This window comes from Saimiri boliviensis, chromosome Y (assembly GCF_048565385.1).
Source record: "Saimiri boliviensis isolate mSaiBol1 chromosome Y, mSaiBol1.pri, whole genome shotgun sequence".
Lineage (NCBI taxonomy): Eukaryota > Metazoa > Chordata > Mammalia > Primates > Cebidae > Saimiri > Saimiri boliviensis.
The window spans coordinates 10,811,776-10,836,448 of record NC_133471.1 but is presented as its reverse complement, the minus strand read 5'-3'; the positions used below and the strand labels follow the sequence as shown (position 1 = coordinate 10,836,448).

The 24,673-nt window shown below is 45.2% G+C and overlaps 1 pseudogene; it reads left to right on the top strand.

Moving 5' to 3' along the window:
- The first annotated feature begins 91 nt into the window (after window positions 1-91).
- LOC141583067 (phospholipid phosphatase 2-like) lies at window positions 92-9,620 on the top strand (annotated as a pseudogene).
- The last annotated feature ends 15,053 nt before the right edge of the window (window positions 9,621-24,673 follow it).

Here is a 24,673-nt window from a genome sequence, read left to right as displayed (position 1 = left end):
GAGCCTCTGCCTGCTGAGAGCTGCGGGTAGCAGCTGCAGTCCTGTGATCCTAACCTTCCACAGCGCAGCAATCGCAGGAGCCTCCTCCCTGATGTCTGCCCTCAACAGCGGCGCCAGCCACCCCTGTGCCCCAGCAGAAGCTGCGCTCTTGTATGACAGCCCCCTCTGCCCCAGCGCTCGCCTCTCCAAGCACTGTCCTGGCTCTGGGCCCCTGCACTGCCCTTTCTGTTTTGCATTCCCTCTGCCTTTTCTGCCCTGTGAGGCAGACCTTTGCTGTCTTTACTGCTTTATTTTCCCAGACTCAGCCAGCATCGAAGGCGTGCCATGTTCTAGGACCCTTGCAGCTGGCATGCAGGAGGAGTGTGAGGTTCCCTGCCCCTCCTCAGACTCTCAGAAGAGCCATGCTTTTTTGTCTTTGCCCTGCTGGACCAAAGGACGCCCCTGCCTTCTTTTCTCTCTGGGATAGACACCCCACGCTTTTGCTGTGCACCTGCCACGTGGAACAGAGAGTGGCCCCCGCCCCGGCTCTCTGTAGCTGACTACTGCTTCCCTGGCCACCCTGGGCTCAGCAGGGCCACGGGAGACCCAGTGCCATGTGACACCTTCTGTAACTGTGGAATTCAGGAGAATGTGCCTTTGATCCCTGAGTCACTGCCTAGCTGGCATGTACCCTGGCGTGAGGGTCAGTGACAGGCAGGGGTGAGCATGAAGTCACCTCCACTATGCCCCTGCTTTGGCGCTTTCCTGACTTCTCTGCACAGCTCTTAGGTTGAAATAAGTCCTGTTTTAACAGATGTTAATTAAACATCCTCCCTGGCCAGGCTCTGAGCAGCCTCCAGGGTCTCTGCTCTGAATACAATAGGCCCCTCCTGGTGTTGGCAGGCTGAGGGGGGGAGATTAAGTCCAGTGTCCCACAGGTGACTGCATAATTCCACATGGGACAAGAAGGAAAAAGAGCAGAACTTCCCTTTTATTTTTATTTATTTATTTATTTGCTTTTTATAAACTGAGACAGAGTCTCACTCTGTCACCAGGCTGGAGTGCAGTGGCACAATTCTGGCTTACTGCAACTTCCATTTTCTGCTTTTAAGCAATTCTCCTGCATCAGCCTCCCAAGTTGCTAGATTACATGCATGGGCTGCCACACCTGTCTAAACAGACTTTTCCTTTTGTGAGAGGGACACCTGTGTGGATAGCCAGGAGGGGAGATGAAACTGAATGGAAGTGACAGTTACTTTGGTGCCTGGCACCTTGTCTCACACCTGTAATCTTGGCACTTTGGGAGGCTGAGGCTGGGGGGTCAATCCAGCCTGGGAGTTTGTGACCAGCCTGGTCAACATGAGACTCGTGTCTCTACTTTTAAAAATAAAAATAAGATATTTTGGGCAGAGAAGTGCCTGTGCAAAGGCCCTGAGGTGAGCGTTTGCCCAGTTTCTTCAAGGAGCAGAGGGAGGGTGTGAGGAGGAAAAGGCCTGGGGAGTTTGTGCTCATGTGAGGGCGATGGGAAAGGGATGTCACTTGGGCCTCTCACGTTCTGTGGGAAGAGCTCTTCCTTGCTGTTGGTGGGAGCAGCAGTGAGAGGCCTCGAGGCAGGGCAGTTGTGAGGGCCCCACAGCCCAGCTGGTAGGAGAATCTCAAAGCTCCCAGGCTCTTCTCCCCCTCCAGCCTCCCTGCCCTTTACTGTCCTGTCATTGGTGAATGCCCCATATAAGTGAGGATTTTGCTGCGGGTATGATTTCATCCAGTACCCCTACCAGCCAGACACCATCACCCATGGGCTCATGGCTGGGGTCACCATCATGACCACTGTCATCCTTGTAAGGCAGGAGGGGTTCAGAGGGACAGGGAGGGTGACAGGCTGGGGTACAGCCTAACCCTGGGTTCCTGATGGGGGTGACCTGGAGGTCTCTGGTGGGCTGGGGGACACAGCCTTGCCCCGAGTGGTACTTGTTGGTAATCGGAACTCACTTTTGTTTTTTGAGATGGAAATTCACTCTTGTAGCTCAGGCCGGAGTGTGATGGCAGGTTCTCCACTCACTGTAACCTCCATCTCCTGGGTTCAAGTGATTCTCTTGCCTCAGTCTCCCCAGTAGCTGGGACTACAGGCATGCACCATCACACCCAGCTAATTTTGTATTTTTAGTAGAGACGGTTTTCACAGTGTTGGTCAGGATGTTCTTGAACGCCCGACCTCAGGTAATCTGCCCACCTCAGCTGGGATGGCAGGCATGAGCCATCGAGCCTGGCTAGGGCACCTTTAGAGTTCCCAGCTCTGCAGCAGCCTTGGGGAGTCCTGTGGGAAGTACTGACGCCCAGTGAGGGCTCACGGGCTGACCAGGATCCCCGCTGGTCACTGCGGCTGCCTGACGTGCAGATCTTGGCAGGAGAAACCTACCTGGTGCACACGGACCAGTTCTATTCCCACTCCGATGTCAACAGCTACGTGGCTGTCATGTACAAGGTGTTGGGGACCTTCCTGTTTAGGGTGGCCGTGAGCCAGTTTCTGATGGACTTGGCCAAGTACACAATCAGCCGCCTGTGCCCCAACTTCCTGGCCATCTGTGACCACGAGTGGAGCCGGGTCAACTGCTCGGTCTACATGTGGCTGGAGATGGTGTGCAGCAGAAATGCTGTTGATGCCACCAAGGCCAGCCAAGTGTGGACAAGCGTCCTTCACAGTGGGAGCTTGTGGGAGCTTGCTTGGGGGGCCGTGGGAGAAGAAGCCACAGAAGTCAGATGGTCAGGATCCAGCAGGCAGGTGGTCAGGCAGCAGGGAGGCCTCAGGGCTCCCAGCACCCCGCAGACAGCAGGAGGCCAGGGGGCGCGTGCTCTGTCTCCCCCGAGTCTCACCCCTGCCCTGCTCTGTGCTGTCTTCTTACCATCTCTACTGATAGGTCCTTAAATGTCTCAACTCATCGTTCTCCTTTTACAAAATCAAAATATTGACTGACAAGCCTAGGGTAATGTCAGACCAAAAAAAAAAAAATAAATAAATAAAAAATAAAAAATAAAAAGTGAATAATCAAAATAAAATTTGTATAAGATAAAAGTCACCATTTCATCAATTTTAAAGTGTACAGTTCATTTTTAGTAGATTCACAATGCTGTACAGCCATCTCCTCTACCTAATTCCAAAATATATTAGTCTCATCAGAAGGAAACCCGCAGCATGGGTAACATGGCAAAACCCCGTCTCTATGACCAATCAAAAAATTAGGCTGGGTTAAGTGGCTCACACTTATAATCCCTGCACTTTGGGAGGCTGAGGCAGGCAGATTACCTGAGTTTGGGAGTTCGAGACCAGCCAGGCCAACAAGAAGAAATCTCTACCAAAAATACCAAATAAGCCAGGCATGGTGGCACATGCTTGTAATCCCAGCCACTCGGGAGGCTGAGGCAGGAGAATCACTTGAACCTGGGAGGCGGAGGTTATGGTGAGCTGAGATTGTGTCATTTTGGTCCAGCCTGGGCAAGGAGAGTGAAACTCCATCTCAAAAAAAAAAAAAAAAAAAAAAAAAAAAAAAATTAGCCAAGCCTGGTGGTGGGCACCTGCAGTCCCAGCTACTGGGGAGGCTGAGGTGGGAGCATCACTTGAACTTGGGAAGTATAGGTTTCAATAAGCCAAGATTGTGCCTACCCCAGGCTGGGTCTCAGAGTGAGACCCTGTCTCAAAATAAAGGAAAAAAAGGAAACAAAGAACCCCTGTACCCATTAGCTGTCACTCCTCCCCCAGCCCCTGGCAACAACCACTATCCTATTTTCTATCTGTAGATTTGCGTGTTATCCATATTTCATATAAACTGAATCATACACTATGTTGTTTTTTATTTCTGCCTTCTCTTCTTCTAATTTTTTTTTTTTTTTTTTTTTTTTTTTTTTTTTTTAGTTGGAGTTTCACTCTTGTTGCCCAGACTGGAGTGCAATGGTGTGATCTTTGCTTACCACAACTTCCGCCTCGTGGGGGTTCAAGCGATTCTCCTGCCTCTGCCTCCTGAGTAGCTGGGACTACAGGTACCCACCAACACCCCTGGCTGATTTTGTATTTTTTACTAGAGACAGGGTTTCTCCATTTTGGCCAGGCTGGTCTCAAACTACTAACCTCAGGTGATCTGCCCACTTCAGCCTCCCAAGTGCTGGGATTAGAGGCATGAACCACGGTGCCCAGATTCCTTTTCTAATTAAAAAAATTTTGGAGGGCTGTGCAAGATGGCTCACACCTGTAATCCCAGCACTTTGGGAGGCTGAGGTGGGCAGATCACATGAGGTCAGGAGTTCCAGACCAGCCTGGCCAACATGGTTAAAACCCATCTCTACTTAAAATACAAAAATTAGCCAGGTGTAGTGGTGTATGCCTATAATACCAGATGCTCAGGAGGCCGAGGCAGAGAATTGATTGAACTGAACCTGGGAGGCAGAGACTAAGTCTGAGTGAGAGAATGAGACTCTGACTCGAAAAAAAAAAAAAAAAAAATAAAATAAAATTGATCACACTTGTAATCCCAACATTTTGGGAGGCTGAGGTGATCAGATCACTTGAGGCCAGGAGTTCGAGACCAACCTGATCAACATGGAGAAATCCCATCTCTACTAAAAACACAAAAATTAGCCTGGCCTGGAGATGGATGCCTGTAATCTGAGCTACTCAGGAGGCTGAGGTGTGAGAATTGCTTGAACCTGGGAGGCAGAGGTTGCAGTGAGCTGGCTGTGCTCCAGCCCAGGAGACAAGAGACTCTGTCTCAAAAAAAAGTTGTTTTTGTTTTGCTCAAAGCTACAGGAAAAAGATAAATAAAAAGAAAAAAGAGGATAAATGAATAGAATAAAAACAAAAAATGTTTTTGTATGTTCTTACTGTTTGAACACAGTGCAATTTTGTGTTTTGGAAGTTCATGTTGTAATGTTCTGTCCATTTTTGCTTTATGCATTTTGGAGTTCTGTGGTTTACTACATTTACCTTTATAATTGCTATATATTTTTGATAAACTACCCGTTCATCATCGTAGAATGATACGTATGAGTTTTGTCTCAACAATTTTTGTCTTGATGTCCATTTTGTCTGATATTAGTATAGCTATTGTGGCTCTTTTTTTGTTACTGTTTGCATGGAATATTTTTTTTCCCCAGTTTTGTACTTTAAACCTATTTATGTCTCTGACTCTAAAGCAAGTCTCTTATACCTAGCATAAAATTGGGCCTTTTTTTTTTTTTTTTTTTTTTTTTTTTTTTTTTTTTTTTTTTTTTTTTAGACAAGAGTGTTGCTCTTCTTACCCAGGTTGGAGTGCAATGGCACAATCTCGGGTCACTGCTACCTCCACCTCCTGGGTTCAGGCGATTCTCCTGCTTCAGCATCCTGAGTAGCTGGGATTACAGTCATGTGCAACCATGTCCAGCTAATTTTTTGTATTTTTAGTAGAGAAGGGGTTTTCACCATCTTGACCAGGATGGTCTCAATCTCTTGACCTCCTGATCTACCGGCCTCAGCCTCTCAAAGTGCTGGATTACAGGCGTGAGCCACCGAGCCCGGCTGGGCTGTATTTTTTATGTGTTGTCTGGTCTCTGATTTTTTTCAGACAGAGGCTCACTTTGTCGCCCAGACAGAAGGACAGTGATCTCAGCTCACTGCAGCTTTGCACTCTCAGGCCAAGCCATCTTCCAGCCTCAGCCTCTTGAGTGGCTAGGACTGGTCACCACATTCAGCTGCTGTTTATTTATGTTTTTTTGTAGAAACAGGGTTTTGCCATCTTGCCCAGGCTGGTCTTGAACTCCTCAGCTCAAGCGATCCACCCTCTGTGGCCTCCCAAACTGCTGTGATTATAGGTGTATGCCACCATGCCCAGCCAGATCTCTGACTTTTTATTTTATTTTATTTTATTTCCAGAATATGTTAATCTTTTTATTGAATTAAGGCATTTAACGAATCGCTGACTTTCAGTTGGAGTGTTTAATCTATTTATAGTCAGTGTAATTACTGATAAGGAAGGCCCTCTGTCATTTTCTTTAGGGTTTCCTAGGTTATGTCTTCTTTTTTCAGTTCCTTGTCACTGTCTTTTTTTTTTTTTTTTTTTTTTTTTTTTTTTTTTTTTTTCTTTTCTTTTTACCATTTTTTTTTTTCTTTTAGTGATGAGAGTCTTGCTATCTTGCCCAGGACTTGAACTTCTGGGCTCAAATCATCTCTGCCTTACAAGTAGCTGGGACTACAGAAATTACAGGTGTGTAACATGGCACCTGGCTAATTTTTGTATTTTCATTTTTATTGTTTTTATTTATTTTATTTTTTGAGACAGAATCTCACTCTGTTACTCAGGCTGGAGTGCAGTGTACAGTGGCATGATCTAGGCCCAGTACAACCTCTACCTCCTATGTTCAAGTAATTCTCCTGCCTCAGCCTCCCGAGGAGCTGGGACTATGGGCATGTACCACCACATCCTGCTAATTTTTTTGTATTTTTAATAGAGATGGGGTTTTGTCATGTTGGCCAGGCTGGTCTCAAACTCCCGATCTCAGATGACCCACCCACCTTAGCCTCCCAGAGTACTGGGATTACAGATGTAAGCCACTGTGCCTGGCCCAACTAAATAATCTTAACTGATCTATTTTCTTTTCTTTTTTTTTTTTCTTTTTTTTTTTTTTTTTTTTTTTTTTTTTGAGATGGAGTCTCACTCTGTCACCCAGGTTGGAGTGCAGTGGTGCGATCTTTGCTCACTGTGACCTCTGCCTCCTGGGTTTAAACACTTCTTGTGCTTTTTTTCTCTGAGTGCCAGGATCACAGGTATGCACCATCACACCTTGACAAGTTTTATACTTTTAGTAAAGACCGGGTTTCACCATGTTGGCCAGGCTGGTCTCAAAATCCTGGCCTCAGGCAAGCCACCTGCCTCAGCCTCCCAAAGTGCTGTGATCACAGGCCTAAGCCACCAAACTCAACCTGTTTTATTTTGTTTTAAACTGTGTGTTTAGAATATTATAATGTGGCCACTCTGGAAATAGGAGTTTCCCTACTACTCAGGGTGTGTTCTTGCTCCTTGTTGCAGTGGTTATTTGTTTAATGACTTTTCTGACTGTGAAATCTCTATCTTTTGTTATGGGTAGCCATTTCCTTCTGTTCTTTTAGCCTGGTGGTCAGCTTGTGATAGAACAGAGATTTCTTTAAACATCTGGAAGCAAACAAAACAAAACAAAACAAAACAAAACAAACAAACAAAAAAAAACAACAACAACAACAAAAAAAAAATTTACAACACCCTCTCGTGTCAGTAGAAGAGGTCTGTGTGCCTGTGGGGTCAGCCCTTCCGCAGTGAAACAGGTTTTCTCTGCCTTCCCTTTCACTTCCTGCTTGTGCAGAGCTGGAAGGCCAGCTCAATGTGAGTGTGGGGCCCTTGGAGGCCTCTTCCAAGCTCCTGCACTGCTCTGGCCCTGTAGGTTCCAAGCCTTCATTCCCCAGAGCGTTTTATTCCCTGGCCTTTCCTCCTATGCTGTTTGGCTCATCTATTTTTGCCTCATCTGCTCTCGTGGCCCCAGGCTGCAGAGACTAACAAATTTGCTGTTAACATTTCCTACAAATGTCCTCCAGGTAGCACCTCAGCACTGGGAGAATGTCCAGTCAGGTGAGATCAAGATCAGCCCTGGAGCCATAACCTAGTCCGAAGTTGCAAATAAGGCCCCTTCTCAGAAACTGTGCTGGGCTTGTGGTCTTTTACCCTCAGGCCACCACAGCTAGGCGGTGGGAGAGGGACCAGGATGAGTTAAACCACCACAAAGCTATTTGTTTTCTAAAAGGATTATCTTTTTTTGTTTTGTTTTGTTTTGAGATGGAGTCTCACTCTGTCACCCAGGCAGTGGCATGATCTTGGCTCAAACCAACCTCCAATTCCCAGGTTTTCAAGTGATTCTCTTGTCTCAGTCTCCCGAGTAGCTGGGATTATAGGCGTATGGCACCACGCCTGGCTAATTTTTGTATTTTTAGTAGAGACGGGGTTTCACTATGTTAGTCAGGCTGATCTCAATCTCCTGACCTCGTTATCCACCTCCCTCGGCTCCCCAAAGTGCAGGGATTACAGGCATGAGCCACTGTGCCCTGCCTCAACTGGATTATATTAATCAAGTGATCCTCTGGTTCCTGCTAGCTTTTGATTAGTTGCAAAAAAGTTAATTGTGACTTTTTTTTTTTTTTTTTTTTTTGCCAGTTTTTTGTTGCTTCCTATGTTCTGTGTTTCATTCATGTCCTTCACGGGAACTCAAATTTATATGAAAAGAAATATTCCCTCAGTTCCATAGATGGGAGAAAATCCTGAAAAGAAATTCCGTGAAAATAAAACTGGTGTTGACTGCTTGCTGGATACTGCCGTCTGCCCTGGGTGTTGGGTTCAGGCCTCAGAGTCTTCACGGGTGAGGCATCTCATGCCACAGCCCCAATTGGAGACTCTGATTCCATCATCAGATAACTGGAAAGGACAGAGGGAGCAGCCTCTGCTCTTGAGATTTGGTGGCCTGTAACATTGGCAGCTCCGGTGTTGAATCCTCCCTTCTGTGGGAGGAGTAGGGGCAAGGGGAGATTGGAAGATGCCAACTGAGCCATCTGCCCTCTGACCTGCTGCCTCTCCTTCCCCAGGTTGTCTTTCTACTTGGGACACACCTCCTTTGCTATGTACTGTGTGGTGCTCCTGGAAGTGAGTCCATTTTTCTGGGGCTCACCTGTCAAGTCACTCCCTTCCCTGGACCTCAGTTTTTCCAGCTGTAAAATGAGTTCTTGTGGTGATGGGGGTGCTCACTGACTTGTTTGTGAAAACAGGAGGCCCTGGGTTGGACAGGCTGAGGCTCCCTCTTCCATCCCAGCTCTACATGCTGGCATGGCTCTGCTAGAAGTGGGCAAGGTTCTTTCTGGTAGCCTTTGCCCTCTATGTGGGCTACACCCACCTGTCTGATCACAAACACCACTGGAGCAACATCCTTGCTGGCCTCCTGCAGGGGGTGCAGGTTGCTAGTCTCACTGTGAGCTACTGACCCTGACTCACCCCCTGTGCTGTCCAGAGGCCACTCACTGCCCAACCCTGGTTTTTCCCTGTACACTCTTGCCCAACAGAGTCCTCCCCTGGGACCCCTTACTCCAAATGTACTCATTTCCTGGGACCCCTCCTTCCCCCAGTTTCTCCCCTGGGACTTCTACCCCAAACTCCAGTCTTTCCCTTGACCCCTCTTTCCCCCCAGATCCTCCCCTGGGACACCTTTCTCTAACCCCAGTTCATCCCTGGACACCTTCTTCCCCCAGTTCCTTCCCTGGGTCTCCTGCCTGCACCCAGCAGTCCTTCCTTGGGCCTGTCAGCGCCCCAGTGCTCTCCACTGCTCCTCTACCTACTAAGAGGCCTCTCTTCCCTCCACAGGCACTTTTCCTCTCATTGCCCACCTGGGACCCTGTTTCTCCTCCTTTTGCTCATGCCTATTTCCCTGGTGCCTGCCCAGCCCCTGCCCAGTCTCACCTTCCTCCACTCTGCCGGGTCTGCTATATCTCAGACTTCTTCAAAGCCTGACCCCCACAGTACTGCCTGAAGGAGGAGGAGCAGTAACGGAAGCCCAGCCTGTCACTGACAGTGACACTGGGGGATGCTGACCACAACCACTATGGGTAACTGCACTGCTCCTCCTGAAGCTGGACCCCACCCAGGCAGAGAGTGGCTGTGAGTCCAGCTGAGGCTGGCACCCCAGGTTGTCCCTCTGGCCCTGGGTAGGCAGTGAGGGCTCCGAGCAGGCTCCACAAACCCTGAGCAGGCTCTGCTGCCCCTGCCCTGCACTGGACCAAGGATCTGGGGAGGCCTAGGTAGCCATGAGCATTTGGAGGGGGACCTGTTTCTGTAGCTTCCCAAATATACCCATTATTTTATGGGGTTAAGAAAGGGACTGTTTTGTAAAATGTAGTGTACATGTGGTTTTTGGTAAAATGAGGCATTGGTGTGACGAGTGGTCTCAGTGCCTCTGTTCCTTATGGCCATTCTGGGACAGTGTTCCTCCTGTCAGAGGGCTCCGTGGAGCTCAGGAGTCAGGCAGACTCACCCGCTGTGACGGTGGAGGACAGCAGCCAAGCCATCCCCTTGTGTTTCTCACTGCATGGTTCTGGGGTCAAGGGTCAGATGGGTCAGCACACCTTTCCCCTCTGCTCATGTCCACTCTGTGCACCTGGGGGCCACGCTTCTGAAATGAGTAATTCAGGGACTTGTTTCCCTGAAGTGGTGACAGAACATACAGAGCTTACATTTTCAACTGGAGGGTAAAGGGTACATTTGTTTTTTGTACAAGCAGTAACTTAAATGTCTGCTGATGTTTTGTTTGCACCTGAAATCTCTGTTATTCCCTCACCCTCTAGGGTGTTCCTATCAAGTGTTAGCCTTTGGAAAGGCTCGTGTAGCCCTGGGAGACAAAATTGCAGCGCGGGAACCTCACCCAAGGGGTCGTGATGGAGATCTGCCCTTGGTAGTTGGGAAGGAAGGTGCCCCAGACCCTGCAGAATGCCAGCTGAATGTCAGGAACTTGCCTCCATGCAGGTGTCAGACGGGATCCTGGCCAGGAAAGTCACACTGAAGACTCCCAGGTATTCTAGGGTGCCACAGCAGGCAGTGATGCCTGAGGACTGAGACAGCTGTGTCTGGGCTCAAAATGTGAGTCTCTGGCAATGGATGGGAGAGGGGTTCCCAGCCAGATCCCACAGGGAGAGTCACTGCATCAGCAGTAAATGGGAATGACCCAGGTGCCCTGACAGCAGCCAACAACTCCGTCTCCTCCCAGGTGCAATGTCCTGGAAAGCCAGAACCACAGTGAGGGTTGAGCATGAGTCTGTGGGAGCAGCTGCAGTGCACAGGACTCTGGTGTGGTCTACTGGGGGCAGGTGGCCATGTTGGGATGAGAGGTGAAGACTGAGGAGTGGAGGAAGTTTGGAGTGAAGGAGAGGACGTGGCTGAGTCTGGCTGCTGGCCTCAGCTGGGAGAGTCTCAGTGCTTCAGAAAGAGCATGTGCACCTCACAGCAGGGAGAGCAGAGAAACAAAGGGTTGTACTGACCAGAGCCATCCCTAGAGGTTCCTCAGGACCCAGGCGGGCCCAGCTGTGGGAGTCTGTGTCCTGTCTCACCGTTTGGGTGCTGCCCAGCTTGGCTATGCATGCACTGCTCTGCATCTCTTGAGAAAAGCTGGGACGCAGGGTGTCAGGCTCAGAAATTCTCACAGGTTCCCAGTACCAAGATGGCAGGCAGGGCAGCAGTTAGGACACATTTCTCCACCCAAACAGAGCTCTGGGGAAGCTCTCATGCATAATTTTGGGTTTACACTCTCCACACCCTTATGATTTCATGGAAAAAAAAATATTATTTTCCCTCTTTATATAAGGAGGACATTTTTTCTGATGTTTCTCGCAGGAAACTGAGATTCTTAGCCATGTAGATATCATTTCCCATGCTGTGTCCTGGTGGCCTGGCATTTCTCCCACCTTCTGAGGTGAACTGGTTTCCGAGGACCTCCTTCTGGGTGGGCAGAGTAGCTCACACCTGTAATCCCAGAACATTGGGAGGCCGAGATGGGTGGATCACAAGGTCTGGAGATTGAGACCATCCTGGCCAACAGGATGAAACCCCGTCTGTACTAAAAATGCAAAACTTTACCGGGCATGGTGGCAGATGCCTGTAATTCCAGCTATTTGGGAGGCTGAGGCAGAAGAATCACTCAAACCCAGGAAGCAGAGGTTGCAGTGAGCTGAGATTGCACCACTGCTCTCTGGCCTAGCGACAGACCAAGACTAGGTCTAAAAAAAAAAAAAAAAAAAAAAAAAAAAATTCCTCCTGAGTATTTGATAATATTCAGGGTTTGGTTTTGTTTTGTTTTGCTTTGTTTTGTTTGTTTTGTTTTTTGTTTTGAACATGTCAGCTACCATATGTAACCCTGATTTTGTAGGAAACCATACATATTTTGATTTTTTAGACACAGGGTCTCATTCTGTTGCCCAGGCTGGAGGGCAGTGGCGCAATTACTACTCATTGCAGCCTCAAGCTCCCAGGCTCAAGTGATGTTCCTTCCTCAGCCTCCTGAGTAACTGGGATGACAGGTGCTCACCACCACACCCCACTTTAATGTTTTTTTTTTTTTTTTTTTTTTTTTTTTTTTTAATATGTGCATAGTGAAGTCTTTAGGAGTGAAATTTTGTGAGATCTGCAAATTACAATATTTCATAATAAAAAATATGAAGCAAACATGGCAACATCTTAGTAACTGTTAAATCTGTTTTGTGTATGTGGGTATCATTATGCCATACTCTGTACTGCATTTGGAAAAATTTTAAGTTAAAAGAGAAAAATTCTGCCTGAGAAAGTTTTTCTAAGTTCAAAATGTGATTACTTTTACTTTTAGTGAGATAATGTATCTTTTTCTTTCTGTCTTTTTTTTTTTTTTTTTTTTTTTTTTTTTGAGAAGTCTTGCTCTGTTGCCCAGCCTAGAGCACAGTGGTGTGATATTGGCTCACTGTAACATCTGCCTCCTGAGTTCATCAATTCTCCTGCTTCAGGCTTGCAAGTAACTGGGATTACAGGAGCCCTGAACCATGCCCAGCTAATTTTTGTATTTTTAGAAGAGACAGCATTTCCCCATGTTGGCCAGGCTTGTCTCAATCTCCTGACCTCAGGTGATCCACCCTCCTCAGCCTCCCAAAGAGCTAGAATTACAGGTGTGAGCCACTACATCTGGCTATTTATTCCTCAGCTGAATTTCTGTTTGAATACAAACAACCTAAAATCCTAATTTCGATAACATTATTTACATTTATTACGTTAGTTGCTAGAACACAATGTTAGAAGGCAGCGTTTCCTCAACCTCACCTGGCAGTGGTGTGGCCTGCAGCCTTCCAGACAGCATTGGGGGTGGGGACTTCGGGAGGTGTGAACCCCCGGGCTGGCTCAGCAGTGGGGTCTGGGCCTTTTCCCAGAGTCTTCTTAGCCCGAAACCTCATTGTCCACCCCCAGTCTCCTCAACAGTGAGAGGCACATTGTTCTGCTGTGTAGAGAATCTTAGTTCTTCTGTCTCCTGCCACATATTTTCAGGAGCTGGACAGCTCCCAGGTTTCATCCCCTGTCTCAGAAATGACTTCTTAAGTCATACCCTGCCGCGGCATTTTGTTAGCTTGTTTTGTTGTTGTTCTTTGTTTGTTTTGAGAGAGAGTTTCACTCTTCTGGCCCAGGCTGGAGTGCAGTGGCACGACCTCGGCTCACTGCAACCTCTGCCCTCCAGGTTCAAGCAATTCTCCTGCCTCAGCCTCCCGAATAGCTGAGATTACAGGCTCCTGTCACCACGCCCAGCTAAGATTTTTGTATTTTTATAGACGGGGTTTCACCATGTTGGTCAGACTGGTTTCAAACTCCTGACCTCAAGTGATCCACCCACCTCAGCCTCCCAAACTGCTAGGATTACATGCACGAGCCACTGCACCCAGCTGAGCCTCTTTTGTGACAGTTGTGATTTGTTGGATCTAAGCCCAGTTTTGTTTTTACTCTGACTTGCTGTTTCATAAGCAGGCATCCTAGTTTTGACATTTTAACGGCATTATAGGGATGGGAAATCTCTGGGAAGAATTAGCCGACCAGTGAAGGTGTGTGGTGAGGGCATTGTGTAGCAGGTTGAAGTTTAGGTTATTTGGGATTACTAAATTAAAGCAATGAAATTTATGAATGAATTAGCCGAGTGAGTGAATAAATGTTTGGGTAAAGAAAACTTACCTGAGGCCAGGTGCGGTGACTCACACCTGTAATCCTATCACTTTTGGAGGCTGAGGTGGGCGGAGCACCTGCGGTCAGATGTTGGAGACCAGCCTGAGCAATGTGGAGAAACCCCGTCTCTACTAAAAAAAGAAAAAAGTACCAAATTAGCCGGTCATGGTGGTACATTCTTGTGATCCCAGCTACTCGGGAGGCTGAGGCAGGAGAATCACTTGAACCTGAAAGACATAGGTTTCAGTGAGCCGAGGTTACACCATTGTACTCCTGCCTGGGTGACAGGAGTAAAACTCCATCTCAAAAAAAAAAAAAAAAAAAAAAAAAAAAAAAAAAAAAAAAGAAGAAGACTTACCTATAATTCTGAGGCCCTCTGCCCTCACCTGGAGTCAGGGCAGGAAGGATGGCAGGTGTGGATGGGAGGGTGTCGCTGCAGGTGCTCACATGTCTGGCTGGAAACCCCATGTGGACAGGCAATGCAGCTACAGCAGCTGGTGAGCTTTCCTCCTTCAGGGGCTTCCTGAGTCCATGGCCAAACCATAGGCCACACCTAAGGGAATCCAAAATGGAACATGTGGAATGTGTCGTCACAACTGAGCAATATGTACAGAAGTGGAGGTATGTAACAGGAAAGGCAGTTCTATACTTTTGGAGGGATTTGAGTATTTTCCTTTTTTGAGAGAGGGTCTCACTCTGCTGCCCAGGCTGGAGTGCGGTGGTGCAATTGCTGCTCACAGCAGCCTCGACCTCCCAGGTATAAGCAATCCTCCTGCCTCAAGCTGCCAAGTAGCTGGAAGTACAGATATATGTCACCACATCCGGCTCATTTTTGTTTTTCTTGTAGAGACAGGGTTTCTGCCATGTTGCCCAGGCTGGTGTCAAATTCCTGGTCTCAAGCAGTCCTTCTGCCTGCCTCCCAGAGTGCTGGAATTACAAGCGTGAGCACCTGCACCTCGCCAATAGTATGGGTCATTTTTTTTTCTTTTTTTTTTGAGACAGAGTCTTGCTCTGTCACCCAGGTTGCTGCATCCTCTGCCTCCTGGGTTCAAGTGATTCTTCTGCCTCAACCTCCTGAGTAGCTGGGATTACAGGCACCCACCAGCACGTCCAGCTAATTTTTGTATTTGTAGTAGAGACAGGGTTTCACCATGTTGGTTGGGCTGGTGTCAAATTCCTGACTTCATGATCCACCTGCCTTGGCCTCCAAAAGTGCTGGGATTACAGGTGTCAGCCACCACACCCAGCTAGTATGGTTTTTCGAAAGCAAAATGGTTTACAAATCATGAATCAAAAGAACAGTAGCTAAATGAAATTAAAGTCCATGTTAGTAAGGAAACTTCACATGCCAATGTTTGCTACGAGGGAGATGGCACAATTGATCTTCAAAGGCTCATGTGGAATTGACATTACCTTGCTAAGTTCTCCAGCCCTATTTCAGATTCAAAGATTTACATTTTTGGAATCAACCAATTAATTGATAAAGTATCCTAGTCCACCTTCTAACCTATTATAAATATTTGAAGGCACCTTCCTCTAGACATTGGACAGTTAGTTGAAAATCCTAGATAGTTAAGCAGGTGATGTATAATATTTGTGGACATTGAGATGCAGGGAAGGGCCAGACATGCTGGCTCATGCCTGTAATCCCAGCACCTTGGGAGGCTGAGGCAGGTGGTTTACCTGAGGTCAGGAGTTTGAGACCAGCCCTATAAATACAAAAATCAGCCAGGAATAGTGGCACATGTAGTCCCAGCTACTCAGGAGGCTGAGGCAGGATAACCACTTGAACACAAGAGGCAGAGGTTGCAGCATTGACCTGAGATCATGCCACTGCACTCCAGCCTGGGTGACATAACAAGACTCTATCTTAAAAAAAAAAAAAAAAAAAAAAAATACTCTGCCATGCTGGCTTACACCTGTAATCCCAGCACTTTGGGAGGCGTGGGTGAGTCACGAGGTCAGGAGTTCAAGACCAGCCTGGTCAACATGGTGAAACCCCATCTCTACTAAAAATACAAAAATTAGCTGATGCGGTGGTATGCCCCTGTAGTCCCAGCTACTCAGGGGGTTGAGGCAGTAGAATCTTTTGAACCCAGGTGGTGGAGGTTGCAGTGATCTGAGACCGTACCACTGCACTTCAGCCTGGGCAACAGAGCAAGACTCCATCTTAAAAAAAAAAAAAAAAAAAAAATCCAGGGAGGGTGTGACGTTCACAGCTTAAAGCAGGCACTTGTTCAGTGTTAACGTTACTCAATAATCCAGCGACTCGTTCTCACCTCCTGCTGTGCAGCAAATTCTGGACCCCATGGAGATGGACACACAAACTGCCACCTTCAGAAACTTTAATCCCCAAAAAGTCATTGCGCTTCAGAAAGTCACATCCTGCCAGGTGTTTTCTTCTCCTCTGAGATTTGCTCCTGGCAGTATTGTTAAGCTCGGCTGCCTCTCAGGTGGGAGTGCAACTGGGAGAGATGCATGTTCACGTCATGCAACACGATTCAAACAATAAAACAGCCATACTACCTGTGGAGATTTGTTTTGCAGACCCCGACTTAGGCACAGATGAATGAATGCACTCACAACCAGTACAGTAATTTCGAATGGGTGGGGATATTTGTTAACTGCTTTTAGAGAGTGGTTTTAGCAAATTCAGTCATGACTCCTTATACCTTCTTACATTTATTTGGTATAGATTGAATAATAGAGGCTTTAAGTTAACACACTTTTGGATAATTAACATGGTTGAAAGAGTGGGTTTGAATGATAAAAGCTTTTGGTTTTGGGCCCAGAGAAAACCTCCTTCATGTGTCATTCCCCTTTGACCTCCTGCTGAGAGGGCTGTTCAGCATAGAGTTTACATGAGTGAACAGGTAGAAAAGAGATAAAGGGATGTGGGTAAACTGGCCACTGGGGAAGCTTGCTTGTCCCTGTCTATCACCCTATGACTTAAAATTTTAACCTAAAGAACCGGTTGCCTTTAGCCCATTCCATTGAAACCTTTTGGCCTTCCAAAAGGTTTGAGACTATAAATTTCTAACCTTCCCTAATATTTCCCTCCTATTTTGCCAGCCACCTTGAGTAAATCCCAATGCACTGTGAAAACCACATTTGGAATATTTTAGCTGCTGGCTGTGTGGAAAATCACTTGCGTCCCCGGCGTTCAACTATAAAAAGACAAATATTTATACCTAAGAGCACAGAATTTTGTGACTATAATAAAAAATAATATGAGAGACTCCTGGCAAATTCAATGCATGAAAATGCTCATACATAGATTGCAGACAAACATATCTACGTGTTAATGGAAGTGCCAGTCACACTTTAGATCTTGTAATCAGGAGGCCGTCATCACACACTGTGAACATGAGAACCTAGTTCTAATTCAGCTACTGATGACAAATCTTGGGTCTTGTGCTTGTTCACAGCCTCCACTAGCCTCATAACGTTTGTCATTTATTTTTATTTTTGAGGTGGAATCTCGCTCTGTTGCCCAGACTGGAGTGCAGTGGAGCAATCTTGGCTCACTGCAACTTCTGCCTCCTAGGTGTTGAAAATTCGTACTTTGAATGAAGAGACCCCCCAGACAGGCTTTGTGTGGGCAACGAGGCTGTTTATTCACCTGAGTGCAGGTAGGCTATGGCTGAAAAGGGCGTTAGCAAAGGGCAGTGGGATGAGTTAGTTTTATAGGTTTGGGGCAGGCCTTGGAAAGTCACAGAGTAAGATCAGTTACTGTGGTCGGATAGGGGCAAAGAGTGTACATGACCACAAGTTCAGTTACAGTGTCAGCTGGTGGTGAGGCAGAAGAGCAGTCAAGAGGACAGGATGGGTAAGAGGCATTCATATTATCATAAGAACAGTTGAGATGGCAGGGTTGGGTGAGGGGCTTGTCTGGGGAAGCTCCACTGGGTGCTAAGAGACAATGGCGAATGCAAGCGGTGGGGTGGGAGACAATCAGCCCAGGCAGGCAGGACTTCAGGCTGGCATATGGAGACCTGATATACCTGTCTTTTTATATATAGAGAGAAAGAATTAGAGAAGAGGGAGTGAGCACAGATTTCTGGGGGTGAGTGTGAATTTTCTTAAGGTTACTTCCTGTCTGACAGGGGACTGTGGGGGCACCTAAATTTTTTTTTTATTTTTTTATTTTTTTATTTTTATTTTTTTGAGTGAGGAAGACAGGGTGGAAATCAGAACAGGACATGTGTGCTAATAAAGAAGGTCTAGACTATGCGTTCTGCCTTACAAATGCTTAAGCTACTATGGGACTTAGAGGCACTGTGCGGTACTGTGGGTCATCCAGAGCAGCATCTGCCGACTTGTGATGGACTGGATGCGGTTTTTATAAATTGAGAGAATAAACAGAAGATATAGGGTCTGAACAGGAGAAGAAGAAAGATGTCTTTAAAGGAGTAAGGATTGGGAGGAGCTGTGACTCCAGTTAGACAGCATCTAGCTCATCCAGCCAGATCCAGAATAACCATTTGCCTGATTCATGTGCTTTTGGGTTCTCTTAATTTATTGATGGCATTATATATGAGGCCAGGCTGCTTTATATATAGACAACATTTTTTTCTGGAGCTTTGGACCTGAAAGACAAGGGAACAAGCAAGGGCTGCTGCCATTGCTGGGCTTGATGGGGTAACTGTGTAGAGGGAGAGCTTTTGTTTTCATGGTGTGTGAGGAAGCGTGCAGTATCTATAAGCAACCGCTCACTTTCATTAACAAGATTGTGTTTGAGCAGAGAACGGGAGCCAGATGAAGAGTGAAATGTCACCTGTAACTGCCTGGAGGAAATGTGTAAATCAGCAACTTAAAGAAAAGCAGGGCATGTAAAAGTAAATGAGTGCGGTGAATTTGGGCAGAGTTAGGAATAACAGAAACAGACTTTTTGAGGTGTGGTATAAGCAGTAGGGGCAACTGCTTAAACCTGGAGAAGGTGAGGGGCTAAAGGTAAGTGTTTGAGGTGTAAAGATAAAACTTTGGAGTTGGTGAGAGCTAAAGGGTAAGTGGGGTGGAGCCTGTGATTTTGAGGGATTCTAAGTGTATCAGTACATCAGCTGCTGCTGCCAAGTTGTCACGAGGGCCTGTCCAGGGCTGTGAGTTTAAATTGTTTGGATAAAAAGGCTGCAGTCCATGGGCCTGGCTCCTATATGAGAATCCTGACTGCACAGACCTGGATTTTAGAAGCATAGAATGAAAAAGTGTTGAGACAGGTTGAGGTTTATACAATGGCTTACTTAGAATAGCAAAACCTGGTTTCCTGATGTGAAGTGGCAACCACACCCAGGCAGGAGATAAGCTGTTGTTTGGTGGAAGGGGTTGGGGTTTGGGAAATTTACTGGATGTGGTTGTCAGGGGGAGTACATGTATACTGGTGAAGGATTATAACAGATGGGAAGAAATTTGGGCTTCAGAATGGGATACATGATTGCCCTTTGAGTACAGATGCCGAAGAAGCAGGAGGGTGAATTAAAAGGCCATATTTCAATAGACAGGTGATAAAAAGCTTTACTTTTAAAGGCAGTTGTGGGATGGGGTACAGGGCTGGGAAGGGTAATGGTGGTTAGGTCCTAAGGGGTTGAGGAGGGGTGAGTGACTTGTAGCAACGGATTGGAAGGTGGTGTTTTACAGTCTAGGCTTAAGTTTGGGGGATGTAAGAAGAGCTATTGAGGGAGGTACAGGTTTGGGGAGGAGGGCGGCAATGAGGTGTGGCTGTAGCCCAGGAACAGTCAAAGAGGCAGACAATTTCCGTAGGATATCCCAGCCTAGCAGGGGAACTGGACAGGTGGGGATGATCAGGAAAGAACATGGAAGGGAGTGCTGGCCTGTAGTCTGTGTGAAAGTTCCTAAATGTGAACATTTTGACCACCTAGTGATCTTTATTTTGCTGTGATATGGTTGGCACTCCTTTGATTCCCTTATTACCCTAGAGTTAGTTTCATGTTAAGAGCCCAAGAGGGCAGAAAAAAGAAGTAGGCGAGCAATTAAACTTTCTGAGTCAGGAGAGATTCCCATTGTGTTAAGCAACATTGAAGAACATCGTATGTAGTAATCCAGCAGATGAGCCACGTGGCTGCTGAGCACACACGCCCACTTGCGGCTGTGAGCTAGGACTCCCTCACCATTAGTCTTTTCTTTTTCTGGAGTGAATTATAAGGGCCACTTATTAACCTGTAAGTCATAGAGAGTTAAAGATGTTTCCCCAAAACACTGAGGACAAAATAAAAAGTGAGGAGTGTTAGCCACAGCTTAGAAGTACAGAGAAGTCTCTTGATGTGGGTTGTTGGAGAAATGCAGGTCTTTTTTTCTTTTGGAAGTCTCCATAGAATGGGATCAAGGACTCTGCCCATTCTAGGATGAAAAATTGGCATATTAGACACCCTCAAATATTTATCCCAAGGCTTCCCTTAGGGTTCTTAATGAGTTTGTTCAGCCATCACAGTCTCAAATGCTAAGCAGGACTTTGGAATCTCTTCACAGTCCAAATTAGCACAGTCTTTTAACATTGAGTCTCTCATTATTCTCACTTGACATACTTTATGTATCCCACACTCATGCTAATAACACATCGTGCTCACTGTTACCTTTGCAACAAGACTTGAATTTTATTTAGCCTGGAGGATTGCACTTCACATATCCAGACCCAGTTCTGACTCATTCTTCGGCCCAGCATTAGTCAGTGGGTCTAGATTAAACCAGGGTGACAAACAACCTCCAAGTTTCAGTGGCTCAAAAATCTTCTTCCTCATTTATTTGCATCTCATCATGGGTGAATGGTTCCTGAAAGGGTCACATATTATCTCTTCTCACCTGCAATGGAAAAAAAAAAAAAAAAAAAAAAAAAAATCATGTGACCATGCAAAAATTTAAGCAGCTGGGATGGAACACTCAGAATGCGTTAATAAAAAATGAACTGAAAATATGTGGAGAACAGCATCAATTACTCTCATGAATACCAACATGCATTCCTGACAACCAAGTGCTGCTGTCCTTCACACTTCTTCTGTCTTGCAAAGTATTAGAACTTCTTACCTGAAGCCATACCACTCAGAGGGACTGCAGAATACATGACATCTCCTTTAGGATGTGCTTAGAGAATTCAAGGAAAAGAAGTTAAATAATCAAAAAGTGCTTTTGGGTACAGCTGTTTAGCACTAGAAGGTAAGATTAGAAATAGATTATAGTGATATTAATAGGGTGTGAGAATTGGGATCTGGATCAGGGTCAGGGCTGGAAGTATGGTTAGAGGTGGGATCATGGTCAGGGTCAAGATAAAAGTCAAGGTCAAAGTCAGGGTCAGAATTATAGATGAGGGTATAGATCAGGATTTAGGTTCAGGGTCATAGTCTAGGGATGGGGTTAGGATTAGAAGCAGAGCTTTGTTCTTCTCAGGACCCACCTGAGGAGAGGCTATGGTTTTGGAGCACCTGGTAGTGTGTCCACAGTGAAGAACAAAATTTTATTATCCTCAAGTCTGACCTGGGGGTATGTGACTGTAGGACACATGAGGAAGGTGAGGCAAAAGCTTCCTGCCTGTTCCCCATGTGCAGAGGAAGGACCTCGGACACTGGCTTTACTTTCACACATTATATACTACAAGTCTTGTTTTCAGAAGCATCCCTTGCTTGAGGCTTTGGCTGCTCATCATCGTAGTGTGCCCTATGACAAATATTGTAAGATTTGAGTTTGTTTTTGGGGTGAGATCTTCATGTAGAAAAAGGAGAAACATTTAGAGCCACCATCAGGACAGCTGGGATGAAAGCTGGGGATGGGCAGATGCCTTTCAAGTCACCCTAATCCTGAGGCTGGAGGAAATATGACCACCCCTTGTAAACACTTTTATTCATGTTTTAGTTACTCACTTTTCTTACAGCATTAAAGTAGTTAAAAAAGGCATATTAAAAAATAAAAAGTAGGCATATTAAAACTTGCAACATTATTTAAATTTAAATATATTATTTGTACCTCAACATTTTTATTTTGTTGAGAAAGCCTAAGGTTAATTGGCAGTATAGTTTTAATAGTAGATAGAAAAATGTGTGTTTTAAAAACACTAACATCCTACATTACATGTATGAACCCCAAAAATCTGACACAGGTCTTAGATATTTTAGGGAGTTTATTTTGCCAAGTTTGAGGAGCCCCACACCCATGATGTATCCTCATGAGTTCCCGACAACATGTGCCCCAAGTGGTATGAGCACAGCTTGGTTTTATACATTTCAGGGAGACATGAAACCAATCATTATGTGTAATATGGACATTGGTTCAGTCCAGAAAGGTGAGAAAACTTGAAGAGAAAGCCAAACGGGGGGCTTCTAGATCATAGGTAGATAAAGATGAGTTGTTTTATTCTTTTGAGTTTGCTGATTACCCTTTTCAAATGAGACAATCAGATATGCATTTATCTCGGTGAGCAGACGGGTGTCTTTGGATAGAATGAGAGGAAAGTTTGCCCTAAGCAGTTCCCTGCTTGACTTTTCCCTTTAGCTTAGTGATTTTGAATCCCCAGGATTTATTTTGTTTTCACCAGGTCAAACATGTTCTCCTATGAGCATCAATTATTCATTCTGTATTTTATTACACAAATAAGGTAGAGATTTTTTAAAAACTATCAACTTCATGACTAGCTAAATGGACAGAATTACATAGAAGTTCAAATAAATTTGGAAACATTCCAGAGTTTGGGTTTCCAATAAATCTTTGTGGTTATTTTATGGGTAAAGTATTTTTCCCCATAAAACAGAGAAACATCTAAAATCACTCATAGGATGTCATGCCAATTTTCTTTCTCTAGTTTCCTCATTTTCTGCAAAGCCTTATTGAGGAAATTGACTGAATATCCTTTTAAACTTTTCTGTTTTAGGAAGTGTTGTGGTGAAAAATTGAATTACCATGGTCACAAGTTCAGTTCACATTATTTTTTTCTTTAAATATTTTTTCCCCAGTGGCCAATATTTGATTCAGGTGTATTATGGCTAAAAGGTAGCCACTGGAAAAACATAAAAACAAGAAGTATTTGGAATAAGTGATCCAGCCACAATGAGTCAATCAGCCATGGGAACATATACAAAGTCATTCTTGTTAAAATATTTATCCATGAATTTAAATAGAATCTGTAAGGTTATTTTTTTTCCTGGTCTAAGGTGAACAGCATTTTAGAGAATGAAACCAGGACACACCTTCTTGATGGCTGACTGTCTACATTAAGTATTTGGAATTCTTTTGCACAGGAGGTTTCTATTCAATTCCATTTGCTTATTCACCTACACATACTAATGGAGACACCTAGTTAATTACTTGAAGCTTTAGTTAGTATTAAACACTGCAACATTATGTTGAACAGTTCATTCCTGTGTTGGTCAGCGTAGCTCTTTTTATTGACTCCAATTTTCCTTCAACATATTTCAGGTTTTGATTAGTACTTACTTTCTGATACGTCAAGATTTTCCTGGCTCATATAATTACTGTCCAGTTCTAGTATCAGACATTCCTTCAAAAAGCCTGATTTCTTTCAGAATGGTAGGAAAACTTATATCTGGCTGCTGAGCGAGCACATTCTGTCTTGTCTCTCATTAGCAATGCTAGGAAATATGTGTGTGTATATCACCTACCTACACACACCTAGTTAAGAAGGTTTTGATGTGGAACTGTATGTATCTGTATTAAACTAAACACAAGTTTATGTTGATGTCTTCACCTCTGATCTACTATCACATGAATCTTTCTACCCTTCTCCACTTGCTAATTTATAAGCTCCCACTTCAACACTGAGGGACTTGGTTCCTACTATCTGCAACTTATATAACTCATTGTTTGATTCCAGATACCGATACTGTGGTTTTACAATTGTTCACCATTATCCCTGTTGGAAAGAACTTTATAAAATGTAATCCAATGATGAAGTATAGTTTATTTTCCTTCAGCCTACAGATTCTATTCATTGTTAAAGAGACTTAGGTCAGCATCATTTTCCCTACACCTTCAGAGAGTTGTTTCCCACATTTGTGACTTAGTCCAATTTGTGCTTCTGTAGCACAATACCTGAGGCAGGATAATTTGTAAGTAAAGAAGGTTCATTTGGCTCACAATGCTGGTGGCTGGAATGTCCGAGATTGGGCAGTTGCATCTGGTGGGGCCTCAGTCTTTTTCACCTCATGGTGGAAAGTGGAAGTGGAGCAAGGGGTGTAGCAGAGATCACAGCAAGAGTGAAAGCACAGGGGAAGGCAAGAAAGCAAGACTCTTTTGGACAATCTACCCTTGCAGGGATTAATCCATTCCTGTGAGAGCAGACAGAACTCACCACCATGGAAGGACATTAATCTATTCATGAGGGATCAATCTCCATAATCCAAACACCTTCCATTAGGCCCCACCTCCCCACACTGCCAACTTGGGGGTCAAATTTCAACATGAGTTTTTTCAGGGACAAACAACATCCAAACCATTGTAATTTGTAACATAGTTAAATTATTTTTCACATTATGGATTCTGTGCTGGGATACTCCACACCCTGAATAATATTATTTAATTTGAATGGAGTTTGATTTATCCGTTTAGCTGTAAAATTCTTCATTTTTTGACGAATGGATAGTGGCCAGTATATACTATTAAAATATCATATGGAACACCTAAAACCCCAACCCCACACAGCCAATGGCTTCCCATCTGTGTAGTTTTCCTTCTCTGGAATCTCATTAAATGAGGTCACACTGTGGGGATTCTCCTCACACTGTCTTCTTCCACTTAGCTATGTGCATGAAAGATCACTCATATCTTCGTGTGAGTTTATAGCTTGTTCCTTTCTATGGCAAAATAGTATTCCATTGCATAAATATATTACAATTTGGTTATGCATTTCAGGGACCAAACCTTCCTCTTCTTTGTTCCAGGGTTGGAAGCCTTCAAGTTATCTGACAATAGATACATTAATAAGGAAGACA